Consider the following 15,522-nt stretch of genomic DNA (forward strand, 5'->3'; position numbering starts at 1 on the left):
GTTGGCCGCAATCAGCAGGATCAACCATAAAATGCCCAGGGCATCTTGCCAGGCGGTGACTCTCGATCCCGCGGGCTCTGTGCTGGGTGTGTAGGGCTTCGTGACGAGGCTGGACCGTCCAGCCCGCTTTCTGTAGGCCGCCTGGCACAAGGAAGAGCTCGGGCTGCAGAGTAATGACTGGCGATCCACGTTGTCTGGCAGTGGGGGACGCCTTTCACCACACAGTTCCAGAACATCCAGGGACCGGGTGGGGGGCCAGCGGCCAGAGCAGGCCTGAGCGGGCCTTGTCACGGGGCAGGGCAGGAGTGGAGCCCCCAGAGCGCTTAGGGCGTGTGGGCCTGGGTGCTGGGGGCCCACACAGGAAGGGTCTCCACCAGGGACGGGGATCCTCAGACTGCCCACGACCAGAGCGTCGGGGTTAGCGTCGGGGTTAGCGGGCCTGTTTGGCACCTGGAGCTCAGGCTGTCCCCCAGGCTGTGGAGGGGGGTGGATGTGGCCCTTGGGGGCCAGTGGGCACAGTCTCCATGTCCCTCCAAGCCATGGGATTTAGTGAAGGAACATTCTAGATGCCTCAGCTCTGCCTTCCCAGTGCTGTCCTGGAGAACAAGCGACCACCAGCTCTGCTCACCCCCAAATTCTGTCAACGGCCCCTGCCAAGGAGAACTACTGCCCCCCACTGGTTCTCTGTCAGAGCAGTCCTGAGCCCCCTTCCGGGCTCTGTGGGGACGTTTCCCCCGATGCCTGGCTACGTGGCTGGCATGTGCAGCACCAGACAGAGGGTGACCGAGGGGCATGCTGGCATGGGGCATGAGGACAGAACTTGGCCACGTAGGCTGGGATGTCCACACTCGTGCATGTGGGACATTTCACCGTGAGCAACGGGGCTGGCAGGGGTGGGAAAGAAGGGAGGGAGTGGACCGGGGTTGGCTACAATGGGGGACCAGAAGTCAGAGGTCAGCAGGGTGCCACTGTCCACCCCCTGCTCCCCACTCCCTGTGTCCTGGAAGGGAGCCCAGTTCACACCAGGTTGTTGCAAGCTGTGAGACAGAATGCATTTGTTCAACAGTTCGCTTGATTTATAGCTCTTAACTATTTGGACCCACGGCAGGTGGGCCTTTTGCTATTTGACCTTTGCCCCAGGCCCTGCAAATTTAGGGACAGGGCTAACCCCTCGTTCAGGACTTGGTACCCTCATTCATGTGGTTGGGTTCACCCCGAACACCTGCCTGTCCCCTTGGAAGTCTTCCGGAGCTGCCGGATGCCGCCGATGCCTGAGGTCATTGTAATTACCGGCTGCAGTGTTAGGAGGTGGGGCGGTCCGAGGCCCAAGGGTGTTTGCCGCGGGCGGGGCCAGCTCCGGAGAAGCACAGCGCTGGTGGAAGGAGGCTCTTTCGTCCCTGGAAGGAGCTTAGCTTGGCAGCATTTTCCTAATCCCTTTGGAGGATTAAGGAAACTCAGTGCTTGTCCCTTGATAATGCCGTTTAAGGATTTATAGGTTTCAGGCTCTCCAAGAGAAAGCCCAGACGGCTTTGTTCTTGACTTGCCGGGTAACCTTGGTCTATGGCTCCATTCCTCCTCCTGTAAAGGAAAGAAGTTGGCAGTGATCAGCGGCCCCTGAAATGTCAGGTGTCTAAGGGGGTGGACTGTGGTTGCCATAGCTAGTGTTGGGTCGAAAACCTTCCTCATCCCACCCCCTCCCACCCCCGTTGGGGAGGCGGGGCTGTTAGGCATGAACCAGGAGGCCAGTCATGGGACGGCATCCACGGGAATGCCATGGTTGGTCGGGGATGGGCATATGGCTCGAGCATGGCCCCCCAGAGCCTGCCTCAGAATTTCGGCTGGATTGCGCTGGTAGGCTTCTCCCATAGGGCCTCCTGACTTGGGAAGCTAGGATCGAGCTGTCCCCATGTGCCAAGTGCTGATGGGCAGAAGGAGGGTCAGGATGACAAGCACAACAGAGATGGAACAGAGAGGCAAAGCCCGGGCCGTGTTAGGACCCTGGATCTAGCCTTACCTGACACCTACTCCGTGAGCCTGTACATTCCCTCTCTGGCAGAAAGCTCTTCTAGTGGTGTTTCTGCTACTCGGAACTGGAGGAGATGGATGGGCCTAATGCCGGGAGGGGGAACACTTGGATTTCTTCGGATGCTCAGCGGGGCCCCTGCTTCCTCCCAAAAACCAAGAAGCCTCCAGGGAGATTTCTTCCAGCTCTAGAGGCCCAGACGTCTCGGCAGCCGCTGACAGGATAACCGTGGTGGGCTCATCCTCAGACTACACGGAATGTCTTCCTGGGTTGGCCCTTCTGCCCCCTCCAGTCTGCCGCGTAAGGGCCACACCAGCGGGGGCCCTGCCTCTGGCTCCTGGTCGGGTTTGGTCAACAAAAGTCCCTGGCGAGAGACTGGAGGGAGGGAGGAGGGTGGGGTCAGGACATTTCTTCCCTGACTCCCACCTGGTGAGGTCGCCTGGGCTGGCGGTGTCTCTTGTCCCGCCATCATGGCCTCCCAAGGCCGCTGCGCTATCCTCTCATTCCAGACTCCAGTATCCCACCCTTCCCCAACTCTCTGGGTTCGGGGACAGCTGCTCCGGTCCTGGCTCAGGTGTCTGCCTCTGTTCTTGGAAGCAAATCCTCCGGAATCGTCCCAGTCTGAGGGTGCCATCGGTTTTCTCTGTGGGTCTGAGCGATGCGCGAGCCGTGAAAAGCACTAGGATCAGAGGACACACGACAGCTCTGGGTGGAGCAGCAAGGGACGTGGCCGGCGACAGCCGATGAAGGCCTAGGGTGGGTCTCGCGTGAGCCCCGTGCCTCTGACGCTCCGCTTCCCCACCCAGAGCACGAGAGGTTGGCCCAGACGAGCCAAGACTCCCTGGATTCCGTGCCTCAGAGCAGCGTATCGCGGGTTTACAGGCTTGAGGTTCCTATCACTTATCACCCATCAAATGATCACAAAAATGTTGGAAGTGATCCCACGCAGTGATGGCGAGGATGAGGGAAGAGGCTCCCCCGGACTTTGCTGGTGGGAACGTGACATGCTGTGGCTGTGCTGAGTAACAAACTGCCCCCCAAACCGAGGGCAGCCCCTCATTCTGCTCATGGATCTGGAAGCCAACTGGGCTCAGCCAGGCCGTTCTCACTCTGCGTCTCAAACCCGGTCGGTCACGTGCACATGGTGGCTTTTCCCCTTGTGGGTCTGCTGCCTGGGCCACGGCTCGCAGTGGCGGGGATGGAGCTGCCGTGGCTTCCTTGCCACACTGCTCTCCTCCGTATGGTGGCCTTGCACATGGTGGCATGTAGTGGCTTAAATTGTGCCCCCCAAAAGTATGCCCAAAGTCCTAAGCCCCAGGACCGGTGAATGTGACCTTGGTTGGAAATAGGGTCTCTGCACAGGTTAAGAGGAGGTCCACAGGTTAAGAGGAGGTCCACAGGTTAAGAGGAGGTTAAGGGGGCTCTAATGCAATGACCAGTGGCCTTAGAAGCAGAGGGAGACACGCCCACAAGCTAAGGACTGCCTGAGATCGAGGGCTTTCGGCAGAAGCCAGGAGGGAGCCCGGGGCAGACCTCCTCCAGCCCCTGCAGGTGCGGGCAGGGCCGGCTTCTGCTGACACCTCTCTCCTTGGAGTGTAGGTGGCCGTCTTCTCCTGTATCCCCATGTGGTCGTCTCTCTATGCCTGCCTGCGCCCTGAAACCCTCCTCTTCTAAGGACTCCAGTCCAGTTGGATTGGGGCCCACCCTTGGGACCTCTTTTTACCTTAATTAGTCCTTTCAAGACCCTGTCTTCCAAAGACACATTTTGAGGCACTGGGGGTTTTGGAATGCATCATCACTTTGGGGGGGTCACAGTTCAGCCCACATGATGCGTTGAGTCATCTGGTGTGTGGTATGTGTTGCAGAGGCCACAGGAGACGGGTCCACGGCAACTCCAGGCTCCCAAGCACTTTTCCCAAGAGACCCGGTCACTGCTGCCTTGTTCTGTCCATGGTGGGTTTGCAGACGCCCTCCGACTCCTGCTAAGGGAGGCGTGGGCTGGGAGGAGAAAGAAAAGAGGGAGAAGGAAAGTGGCTGGAAATAAAGATTATAGTCGATGAAATAATATACACAATATAATGTTTGGGGGAACGTGCGTTGCTTTATGAAGTATGAGCGAGAGCCGTGTAATAAATATTCATGGGGGAAAAGAACTCTGCCCTTAGCCGAAGGTTTGCCTCTGGGTCCTTGAACATCTGCCCACAGAACCCGGGGACATGGAGGATTTGGGGGTGTTTCTGACATACCCTAAAGTATCACAGTCCCTGCCCCCTCGGCCCCCAAGATGTCACAGGGACGAAGGACGAAGCCTGCCTGGAAACCCCTTCCTGGTTTGCAAAGGCCTGTCCTCAGTGGGGCTGTCATTCAGCCTCAGATATGGGGAGCTCTCGGCCTCTGGGGTCTGTGGCTTCATACCCCCCAGACCTAATTGTCCCTTTTTAGCCCAAGGGTTGTGAGGGGCTTGATGGCGTCCCCATCTCAGTTTTCCTGGGCTTTTAAGGGACTTTTAATAATTGATGGCATGGCTGCCTTCTGAGCCCCTGGGAGCTGAGGGTGCTTCGGATTTTTCCATTTTGACCCAAGGAAGGAGGGAAGCTTCTCTGGGACTCTGTCTCCCAGCACTCCTAGCCACGTGGCCTGGGGCAGGTCACGCCTCCTCCGTGGGCCAGAGCTGGTGGCGGTCATGATGCTCCGTGGGGAGTCGTCCAGAGACCATAGAGGCAGTGGGCTCTGGGAGTGGGATTCAGGGCCCCGGGCCTTTCTGCCAGAGGCCCCGGTACCGCCGTGCGACCTCACATCCCTCTGGGGTAGATCAGTCCACGGCCCCTGACCCCAAGCCTGCGACCGGCTCAGCAGAGCTGCGTGAGCCTGGCCAGGCCAGCAAAGCCTCCTCTGAGCTTTGCGACATGGGCGTGTCGGGGGGCGGGCTCTCCCACCTGGGGTTTTGAATCCATGACAGTCGCGCCCCCAGCATTCGTGCCCACCCTTACCCCAGCTCTGAGGGCGCAGCGGCTGCACAGAGAGGCTGATGGAGATGAGCCGCCGCAGCCTGGTGGCATCTCTGACCCCCGGCTCTGGTCCGGACGCCCCCGTGATGCGGGCCGTGTGCTCCCCTCTTGCTTAAGGCAGCTCGACCTCGGTTTCTGAACCTTGCCCCTGAGAGAGTCCTGAGGAAGGCAGCCGTACGGTCCCTGCTGTCAGGGCATTTACAGCAATGGGGGGGCAGGGATGGCAGGTGAGATGCCCTCCCACAGAGACCACCACTTGTGATACATGGGAACGAGGGGAAGTGAGGGGCTGGCTGGAGGGTACCCGGGGTTCACGTCGAGGTGGTCAGGCCAGGCTTCTGAAGAGCTGTCAGGAGCCGGGCGGTCCATACATGGAGGGGACATCCCCACCTTCATCCGCTCGAGGCAGGGGGGCTCAGGACCCAGAGGAGGACTGGGAAAGTTGCAGGGGACAAAACCCAGCTCAAAGAACCACCCTGGGGCTCAGGCCAGTGGAGGCAAGGCCTCAGAAGCTCTGGAACCTGGGACTGGACTGCAGGGAGGACCTTCGGGCTCTGTCCCTGGTCACTCACGGCTCCCCAGCCCCATCTCCCAAGAGGGCCTGACCCTCCTCTCTGCACCCCAAAGGGAGAGGCCCAGGGCAGAGTCCTGGTAGGCCCGGCTTGGGTCCCACGGCCACCCGGTGGATGGAGGGGGCAGTCAGACGGCCCCATGGCTGGGGGAGCTCATTCCAAGAAGGGGCTGGTGCTCTGGGACAGCAGAAGATGGGGCATTCACAGTGATGGGGGTCACCCTACAGCATCTAGAATATTCTTCAGGAGGAGAGAGAGTCAGAAATTTAGGGAGAAAATACATTATCTAAGAGTTAAGTGGGAATCAGCCCTTCCAGTCTATTCTGGTCCCTTTGATCCTTATCAGCATTGTCAACTCCATGACAACAGGGGACCAGCTCTTTGAAGCTGCGACTGATTTCTGTAAGCAACCAAGTTTATATTTTTATCCCTACAAACCCTCCCCACGACTGCTTTCTCAGGGGCTGTGGTCAGAGCGTGGAAGGCTCCTGAGGGCCCGTCTGCCTGCAGGGCTGGGGACACTCGGAGTGGGGGCAGCTTCGGATTCTGTCCTGTGACTTCATTCTGCCGGGCTGGGCGCGGCTGGGCCCCCTTCCCCCTCCCCCTCCTCGGCCGCAGCCCGTGTCCTTTGCCTCAAGGACATTTGCAGACGGAGTGTCTTCACTCAGCCCGTTGAAACCACACCCTTGAGCCCCTGAGGCCACACACACGCACAGACACACACGCACAGACACATGGACACGCGCAGTCTCACACGGAGGCATGGGCTTGTCAGTGGACAGGTTCACAGCCCCGTTTCTGCTTTGTAGCCGTTGCTGACGCCCGTGATGTAAATGCTCCTTGTCTGGTGTGTTAGAGAGCTCGGGGGGGGGGGGGGGCAGGGGGAGGAGGGGCCCACGGAAAAGTCCTGAGAGGGTCGGAGCCAGCTCCAGCAGCCCCCTGACACCCACACGCGCACACAAACCCCCTCGCTCTGCTGACCGGTCTCTCCATGCCGGCGCCAAGGTAGGCCTGGATTCAAACCTTCCTCTGCTGTGTGTCTTTGGTCACATTTCTCAACCTCTCTGGGCCTCAGGTCTCACAAAATGCGAAAACCCATCCAGTGCTGATGTGAAGCCCCGTGCTCATTTGGGAAGGCCTGTGTGGAGCCTGGTGCCCGGTGGTCCGGCTGCCGGAGTCCCAGGGCCACACCAGGTATGTGCTCTCTAGCCCCAGGGCAGCTTGGGCTGAGGCTCCCCTGTTCTTGAGCAGGACTCGGGCTATCTCCAGGGGTACAACTTGGGGCCTTGCCAGCTTCTGGAGCCTTGTCTCCTCCCTCCCGACACCTCATGCTTCCCAGGTTGCCCCCAACACACCAGAGATCTGTGCCCGCAGCTCCCCGGCAGGGGGGGGGGTCATTCCTGATGCCACCTGCTACCCCCACAGTGGGGCCCTAAGAACAGGGGCATGTGTTTTGTCTGTCTTCCCAAGAACCTGCCAGGTCCAGGGGACAGAGGCTAGTCCTGGCTCTCGTCCCCAGGGCCCGACACCCTGCGTGGCATGTGGTGGGAGGACCACGTTGTCAGATTGGACCAAATGGGTCCAGAGGCTCAGCGCCCCCAGAAGCGGCAGGCTGGCTGCAGGGCAGGTGTGGCCTCAGAGCAGCAGCACCCGGCCCTTGAGGACTCGGTCCCAAACAACCACGAGCCAGAGGCCCCAAGCCGAGACGTGAGGGCGCAGTGGGGTCATAGGCTGGAAGGGCCTGGCGCGTCCACCGGAGGACGCATGGCTCGAACCGCTCTCCCGTGGCTGCGCTCCCAGAACTTCGGAGGGTCCCGCACTGGGCCCAGCCCTGGCATCCAGCCCCAGGAGGCCCCAGGCGGCTTGCCGCTCTGCCTCCAGCTGCCCCCACTGATGGCGCCGCCGCCTCAGAGCCTCAGCCCCTGGACCCCCACTGCCGTTTCGCCCGCGTGGACTGGAGGGCCTGCCAGACTGGCTGGGGGCTGAGGCACGGAGGGCAGGAGCGACTAACCTGGCCTCGAGATCAAGACTGCAGCGTATTTGACCAGGAAAACAAATCAGTAAGCCGGGTGTAACACGGTGCGGACGTAACGCTCCTCTTGGGTTTCTTACTAAGACTCATCATCTTTCTACCATATGATCCAGCAGTTGTGCCCCGTGCTCCGCGCCCCTTGCGCTCCCACAGGAGCGAAAAACTGAACGTCCCCACGAAAACCTGCACACGGATGCCTACGGCAGCTTCATCCACGATGGTCCAAACTTGGAGGTGACCAAGACGTCGCCCCCCCGGTGATGGGTAAAGCTTGGTCCATCCAGACATGGCGCGTTAGAGGTGCTACAAAGAAAGGAGCCATCAAGCTGGGAGAAGACACAGAGGAACCTCAAATGCAAATATTTAAGGGGAAAGCAGCCAGTCTGAAAATGCCGCATACTATATGATTCCAACTCCATGACATTCTGGAAAAGGCGAAACCGTGGGGACAGTGGCGGGTCAGTGGCTGCGGGGGTGGGGGCGGTCGGGGGCAGGAGGGGTGAAAAGGAGGAGCCAGACGCAGCTGCGGGGCCGTGGGCTGAGCGTCCTCCCTCCCTCTCCCAGGCCGCACCCCCTCCTGCCTGTTGCCAAGTGGCCTCAGTCCCCTGCTGGCACCTGCAGGGGTCACTTAGAAGCCAGTGGTGCCCAGAACAAGAGCCGTTTTAATAAACGAGGGAGTCTGGATATAAACCAGAAACGGAGTGGCGGGTGAGGGCGTCTGAAGGCAGATGCTGTGTTGAGAGTGAGCAGAGCCGGTAAGTATCAGCCTCGGGGTCAGAATCCAGCCTCTCCCCCAGCCCCGTTCCATGTGGCCCCCATTCCATGCAGCCCCCCGTTCCATGCAGCGTGACCTCCCAGGGCCCACCCAGCAGGTGAAGCCGGCTCCCCTGGGCACTTGGAGGCTGATCGTTAAACTTTTAGAAATGGTGCAAATCACTATTAAGAATTACGTTACATAAATGTACAATTAAATCTCAAAGTAAAATCATAGTTGGGCTAGGCTGCCGTTAGGAGATGCCCTTTGGGGGCGCCTGGGTGGCTCAGTCAGTTGAGCGTCTGCCTTCGGCTCAGGTCATGATCCCGGGGTCCTGGGATCGAGCCCCACATCGGGCTCCCTGCTCAGCGGGGAGCCTGTGTCTCCCTCTCCCTCTGCTCCCGCTCATGCTTGTGCTCTCCCTTGCACTGTCTCAAATAAAATAAAAAAAGAGAGGGAGATGCCCTTTGGGGGTTTCACGCAGCTTGTTTCCGTGCTCTCCCACCCGTGGGGGCTTCCTGTGCTCCAGCTCTCTCTCCTCCCGCCGGCCTCGGGCCTGCGAGGACTCTGGGTGAGCCCGGGGGCCTTGGTTTCCCTCACACGGTTTCCAGCTACTCTCAGGCGGAAATGCTGGAGCGGAAGTAATTTCTTCGGAGATTTCAGAGGCGGTGAGAAATCGTACCTTCCAGAGGGCCGCCTGGAGGAGGGCGGGGAGGGAATGGGCGTCTCAGACCCTGGAGACCTAGCTGGAGGCAGCTTCCTGGGTGACTGGTTCCCAGTGTGGCTCAGGGGAGGGGTGGAGGCCTGGGGGCCTCAGGGGCGGTGTGGCCAGGTCCCCTCCCTGGGCGCCTGGGTGGCATCCCCCGCAGCCTCTCCCGGGCAGCTCCCATGATGAGGACCCAGAAAGCGCTGTCCCACCGCTGGGCGTCGCCCCCTGGAGTGGCCTAATCTTCCTGCAAACACTTCACGCCTGATGAAATCACAGGCTCTTGGAGCGCAGGCCTCACAGCCGGGCGAGTGCGAGGTTTCTCGGTAAGTGGCTCTTACAGACTCTCGAAGAGGCCCCTGACGTCAGGGAGAGGTTCTTGAGTTCCGCCTCAGAGGAAGAAAATGAACGTGTGCTGTGTGTTTGAGGACAGCCTCTGCCCTCGGAGCCCGCTGGGGCGCGCGGCCCAGGAGCACAGGGGCCAGGGGCCCGGCCCCGGCTTTGCCACCACCCGCCCGGGGGACTGAGGCAGTGGCTCAGCTCTGCAGTGAGGATGCAATGGGCCAGACCGGACCTGATGAGGCAGGTAAGGAGCCTGATGCGGGTGCCTGGTACGACTTCCAGACCCTCGGCCCCAACGGCCCTTGAGGGAGGAAGCAAAGCATTCAGCGATGGGCAGGAGGGGTCCCGCTGGGCCCAGGTGGGAGGAGCGGGCCCTGCGAGGCAGGGGGAGTGCCAGGAGAGCCGGGCTCTCCCCCAGGACGCACTGGCAGGAGGCTCCCGGGACGGAGGAGGCCGGCTGCGTGACTTGGAGCCCAGACCTGCTCGTTAGGCCTGTGTGCATCTCAGTCCGAGGCGGGAGCACAGCTGGAAGTTCTCCCTTCTTTCCCATCACAGACTCCGAAAATCTGATATCCTACGTTATCCGAATGTGTTTCAGGTTATACGTCTAAAAGAGGGCACTTTTGCAAACCATCACAATACCGTGATAATGGTAAGAAAAGTGAACAGTGTTTCCTTAACGGCGTGGCACGGACCATCAGTGCTTGCATTTCCCCAGATGCTTCATAAATTTTCCCACTCTTTATTTTAAAAACATCAGTCTTACAAAGTAAGTATAAGGACACCTACAGACCCTTCCTTCTGCGTTCGCGGAGATGGTCATCTGTCCTTACTGATGTCCAGTGTTTTATCGGTAGGTAACGGACATCATTTTAACGTCCCACACAAGCCATTATTACTGTTTTTATTTTTCTGTTGAGTCCCTATGTCTTCATATTCACCAACAGGCTTATCAATGTCTTTGCTCATCGGGTTTTTTTCCCCCTAAAACATAATACATCTTTTTTTTTTTTTTTTTTTTTTTTTACTCATTTCTTTTTCATCTCTCTGGGAAAATGGGTCATGGCTCATTCATTCAGCAAGTGTTACTTGGGTAGCTCCTGGTGTAGACTCGTCATTTCATTAAGTGCGTTATTCGCGTCCTAGATCTCCGCTAGGGCGGGGCGTGATCTCCTGTTGGCCCTCCCTCACCGCTGTATTTGTCTCACTGTTACTGGTGCAGAAGACTTGATTTGTGTGGCTTTCATAACCAGACACCTAACTGAGCATTCTTTTGTGATCCGGACACATTCTCATGGGTTTTTTATGGGTTTTCTTGGGTTTTCCAGGGAGACGATCATATTATTTGCAGATAACGAAAATCCACCTCCTCCTTTCCAGTATTTTTTATTTTGCTTTTAATTGTGGTAAAATATACATACTATAAAATTTCCTATTTTAGCCATTTTTAAGCGTGGAGTGCAGTGGCGTTCGGTACACGTGTGCACAATGTTGTGTGACCTTCACTAATTCCAGAACCTTCCACCATTCCAGACAGAAATTCCATCCCCGTTCCCCAAGCCTTCCCCACACCGCCCCCGCCTGGGGCACACGGCACGCGTCCTGGGTCCTCTCCAGGGCCGGTGGCCAGGGCTGTCCTGTTCCTTTTTGCCAGCAGGGCAGTGACTTGTGTTTGCGGCTGTCTCTGTCCCTGCTGCCATCTCAGAGAGAATCAGGGTCCAGCCCCACGCTGTGGTCTGGATCTGGGGTCCCCACCCCGGGCACCTGGGCCCTGACCTGATCTCACTGGTCTGCCTTTAGAGTTTCTCCACCTGAGAATTTCCCCTTCTTTCTTTCGAGCCCCATCATGCATTTGCGTTTTTAGCCGGAGTGGGGGTGGTTCTGCGTCCACCAAGTTCATTTCTGTTGCTAGAACCCTCCACGTTTCCCTACCGACCCACACAGACTTCCATGGCAGGCTTTCCATCTATGGAGCAGAAAGCACGGCGCCTGCCTCCCCCGTGGGCGCTCCGGCGTCTCCTTTCCAGGGCGAATCCTCCATCTGGCCCGTGATGGGGTGGAACACAGGCAAACGCGGCCGAGGGTGAGTGCTAAGTGACAGCTGGGTAACCACATCTTCTCTTCACTGGCCTGTTTCTTTACCAGGTTTTATTTTAAGCTCTTCAGAGCATGTGTGTTGCTATTGTGAACCTTTGCTCAGAGCTCTCTGGCAGCCAAGCTCTCCCCCGGCTTATGCAAATAGAACCCCCCAGAAGACAGCCCCCACGCGACTGCACAGAGCTCTGGGTTCCCAGCCAGCAGAGCCGTGGGGCCGGGAGCGTGGGGCGGGCCCCTCTCCACGGCCCACGGGGCGCCGAATTCAGCTCTCCCGCCGTGGACTCCGGGCGCGGGGTGCCGGGCGTGCGCCTCCTCCCGGCTGTAGAGACACCCATGAGAGCAAGACGATCAGCGTCCCATGGGCTGGGGAAGACACGAACGGAACGGAGTCCTCGCAGGCTGCGAGGGGAAGCGAAAGCTGGTCCAATCCTGGGGTGGTCTCCAAGCACGAAGGCCATCGCCCCTCCCCGCCTGCGGGTGCCCGCACCCCTGCAGCTGCGCATCAACAGCAGAGCTGGTTTCCCTCCCTCGTGCCTGCCCTGACCCTCTCACCTGTTCTGGCCAGAATGAAGTCAAAGTGACAAGGTACCAGGTTTTGTTTGTGCGTTTGAAAGAAACCTGGCAGTTCCGCGCTGGCTCTTGGAAGCCGGGCTCCAGCGGACCGCCAGCAGGCCGCCATGCCGCCCGGAAGCCCGGGCAGCCACGAGGGGAGGGCGGGGCCGGCGCCGCGATTCTGGCCCAGGGAGCCAGGGGGCCAGGCGCGAGCGGCGGGGTCCAGCCAGACTGCAGGGCGCCGACCGACAATGACCTGCTTCGAGCCCCCGCAACCCCACTCCTAGGTAAGAAAGAACCCGCGGGAGTGGCCCGGGAGACATGTATACAAGGACGTCGGCAGGGATGCTGTAACAGCCGCAAACGGGAGACGACCACACGTCCACCCACGGGAGGAGGTGTAAACGAGCGACCTCACTTTCACACGACGGAGAACGACCCGGCCACGAGGACACACGGGAATTTCCTTAAAACCCAAGAGAAAAATGTATGTACACGTCCTGATCTAAATATATCCTCGGGGATAGCGTGGCAATCTGCAACACCCAGCGAAGAGCCTTTGCGCTCCTTCCACCCGTTCACAGACCTGGTGCGTATTCGAGGATCGTAAGTGAATGCTCTGTATTGGAGGAGGGTGCGGGCTGCGAGGAGACCCTCTGAGAGGAGGGGGCTGTGGGTGCGCGGCCGGGGCGCTCAGAGAGCGGAAACATCCCTCTAGGCCTGAGGCGGGATGAGAGGGCAGACCCAGCACACGTGCCCCTTCAAACAAGCCTGACAAGTACGGAGGACCTGCCTGGCCCCACGTCCGACTGCCCACGAGAAGCCGGAAGAGTCCTGGTGGCCGGGACATTGGAGGCAACCTTCCCGACACCAGACACACACAAATGCACACCTGCACACACAGGAGTCACACCCCGCTGTGGGTGGAAGGTCAGATCCTAACTCTGGGGTGAAGCCCTGGTGCGTGGGGGTAGTGTTCTTCTAAGAGGGAGACCCGCAGCGCCCCCCGGCCCTCCCACCCGGTGAGGACACAGCGAGATGCGGTCTGTGAACCAGACATGGAATTTGCCAGCACCCCGACCTGGGACCTGCAGCCTCCGGAGCTGGGTGAGACTACATTTCTATCGCTCCTCCGCACATCCTCGTCTTGCTGGAGACTTGGTTCAAACCTTCTGTCTGTGATCTTACGCCTCTTGAACGCCCCGCGTGCCCTTCACTCAGCAGCCATCAGTTCTAGGTGGCCTCTGCGCCCCCCCCCCCCAAAATCCTTTGTCCGAGAGCAGATGCCAGGTTGGGAACTGTAAAGAGAAGGCCCCTGTTAATCATTGAGGGAGAACACGACGTCGCCGCAGAGCTGCATACTGATTTATGAAATCAACTTATAAAATGACCTGTTAGAGAAGAAGCTGGAAGGAAACACACCAAAATGTTCATCCTGCTTTAGCTCAGGGCGGGGGTGCAGGTAACCTTTGTCCTCTTTGTCCATCCCGGTTTTTTCAGAGTTGTCCACACTGAGCCTCTGTGTTTACCTTCAGAAAACTCTTACCCATGTTTACCTTTGAACACAGAGCAGCTGGGATGTGCTTCACGCAGGAGGAGCCCCCCCATCTGCCCCTGCCAGGGACCACCGCACCCCACTCCCCGGACAGGGGGCAGGGGGAGCTCCCCCTCCCAGCACTGGCCAGCAGGCCTCCTGCGTCCTGGGCCTGGGAAGCAGGGCCTCTAGGCCCGCACCTCACAAATGCCCGCCCAACCTAGCAGCTAAGAAAAAGAGGGAGACAGCCCAGGGCACCCATCCCCGTGGAGTTGCAGCCCCTGTCCGGTGGCTCCTCCCCACGGTCATCAGCTGTGGAGCGGGTGGGAGAACGTCTGGCCCACCCTCACTGGAGGGAGGAGGGAAGGGACCAACAGCATCATCACAGGAGTGTGGCATCTCAGGCTGAAGCAGGACAGTCGTCCACCCCATTAGGAAAACCTTACCTTCAGGGTTTCCAAAGATGAGTCGGTCACTGCAGCGTAATTGTAAACCGGAACGAGAGGTTTTGATTTTTAAATAGATTTGCAATTTTTATTTAGAAAGAGCCCAGCAACCATGGACCCCGCCCCGCCAGAGTAAGCTGGAAGGTCCAAACCCTCAAAGCCCAACAGGGAAGTCACATTGAAGTTCAAAACCAGCACGCTAACGGTGACCTGTTCCCACCTCTCACGACCCTGTGGACGGAGGGGACGAGAGGGAAGGTCCCCTTGGAAAGCACGGCCAGCAGGGACAGAGCCCTGTGGGATCTGCTCCCGTGACCTCCCAAACCCGTTCCCCTTGCAGCGCCTCGCCAGGGACTACACCAACCTGATGGGCACTTCCTCTCTGGGAGGACACTGGCAGAGCAAGCCCAGCCCTGGGGGAGCCAGGGACCCCGGCAGCTGGGGCGTCATGTCAATGGAAGCAAGTGCTCAATTTAAAAGCCCCTAACACGATTAGTCCCCACGACCACAGCTGCCGCAGTGGTGACAAGGGCGGCAGGGAGGAACTTCCAAGGGTTTCACTAATTTTACTTAAGGGCTTGCTTTAGAGCTGGCGCTCGGGTTGGAACCAGGCGTCCCCAAGGCATCATTTCAAAAGGGGGTCGGACCTTAGAACACCCTCTGTTTAATATGCACGTTACCTTCTTGCTTCAGGTGCCTTGTGCCCCGCAGCACCGGCCCCTTAGGACACGCGTTGGAGGACCCGTTCGCACTGCGCCGGCCCCCCGCTGGGCATTACTGCCCTGTGGACTTGTTGGAACCGGCTCGTGTCCTGGGTCTGGCAGACTCCAACTAGCTTGGGGAAGGTCAAATGAGGGAGGTCAAGGGGGCCTCCTCCAGGGACACAAAGGGTGGCAGGAAGCCCCGCTGTCCTGCTGTCCCGGCCACCCCGCCTCACGCCCCCTGGAGAAAAAACGCCTGGTTGCTCTAAGGGAGCCCAAGTACATCCTTACGTTAATCCACTAAGAAAAATACAGCAGGAAAAACAAAATCACAAATGCTCTCTATAAAAAACAGGAACCAAAATGAGCACATGGAAAGACTTAAGGAGTCTTGTGTGTCTCTCTGAAAAATTAAATGCTGCGTCCGTGTCCTCGAACAGGGCGGCCGGCGTGAGACCGGCAGCAGGGACATGATCCCAACGGCTTCGGAAAGTCACCTGCTGAGGGCACTGCAGGCTTCTCAGAGGCAGAACGCGAACCAGACGCGTCTGAGCCTTTGATGTAAAAGGGACAAGTCCTCCAACCTAGAGGGAGCCGTGGGGCGCAGCGGGGCTCAGAAGGACGGGCTTCTAACAAGCGGCCAGACCAGCTGCACCTGAAGTCAGTCGAGCCGAGGCCGCAACGTGCGGAGCGCCTGTGTTCCCCCCGCCCGCAGCCCCCCCATCGCCGGCAGGCCAGCGCCTCCCCCAGCAGAG

This window comes from Ursus arctos, unplaced genomic scaffold (genome assembly GCF_023065955.2).
Source record: "Ursus arctos isolate Adak ecotype North America unplaced genomic scaffold, UrsArc2.0 scaffold_2, whole genome shotgun sequence".
NCBI lineage: Eukaryota > Metazoa > Chordata > Mammalia > Carnivora > Ursidae > Ursus > Ursus arctos.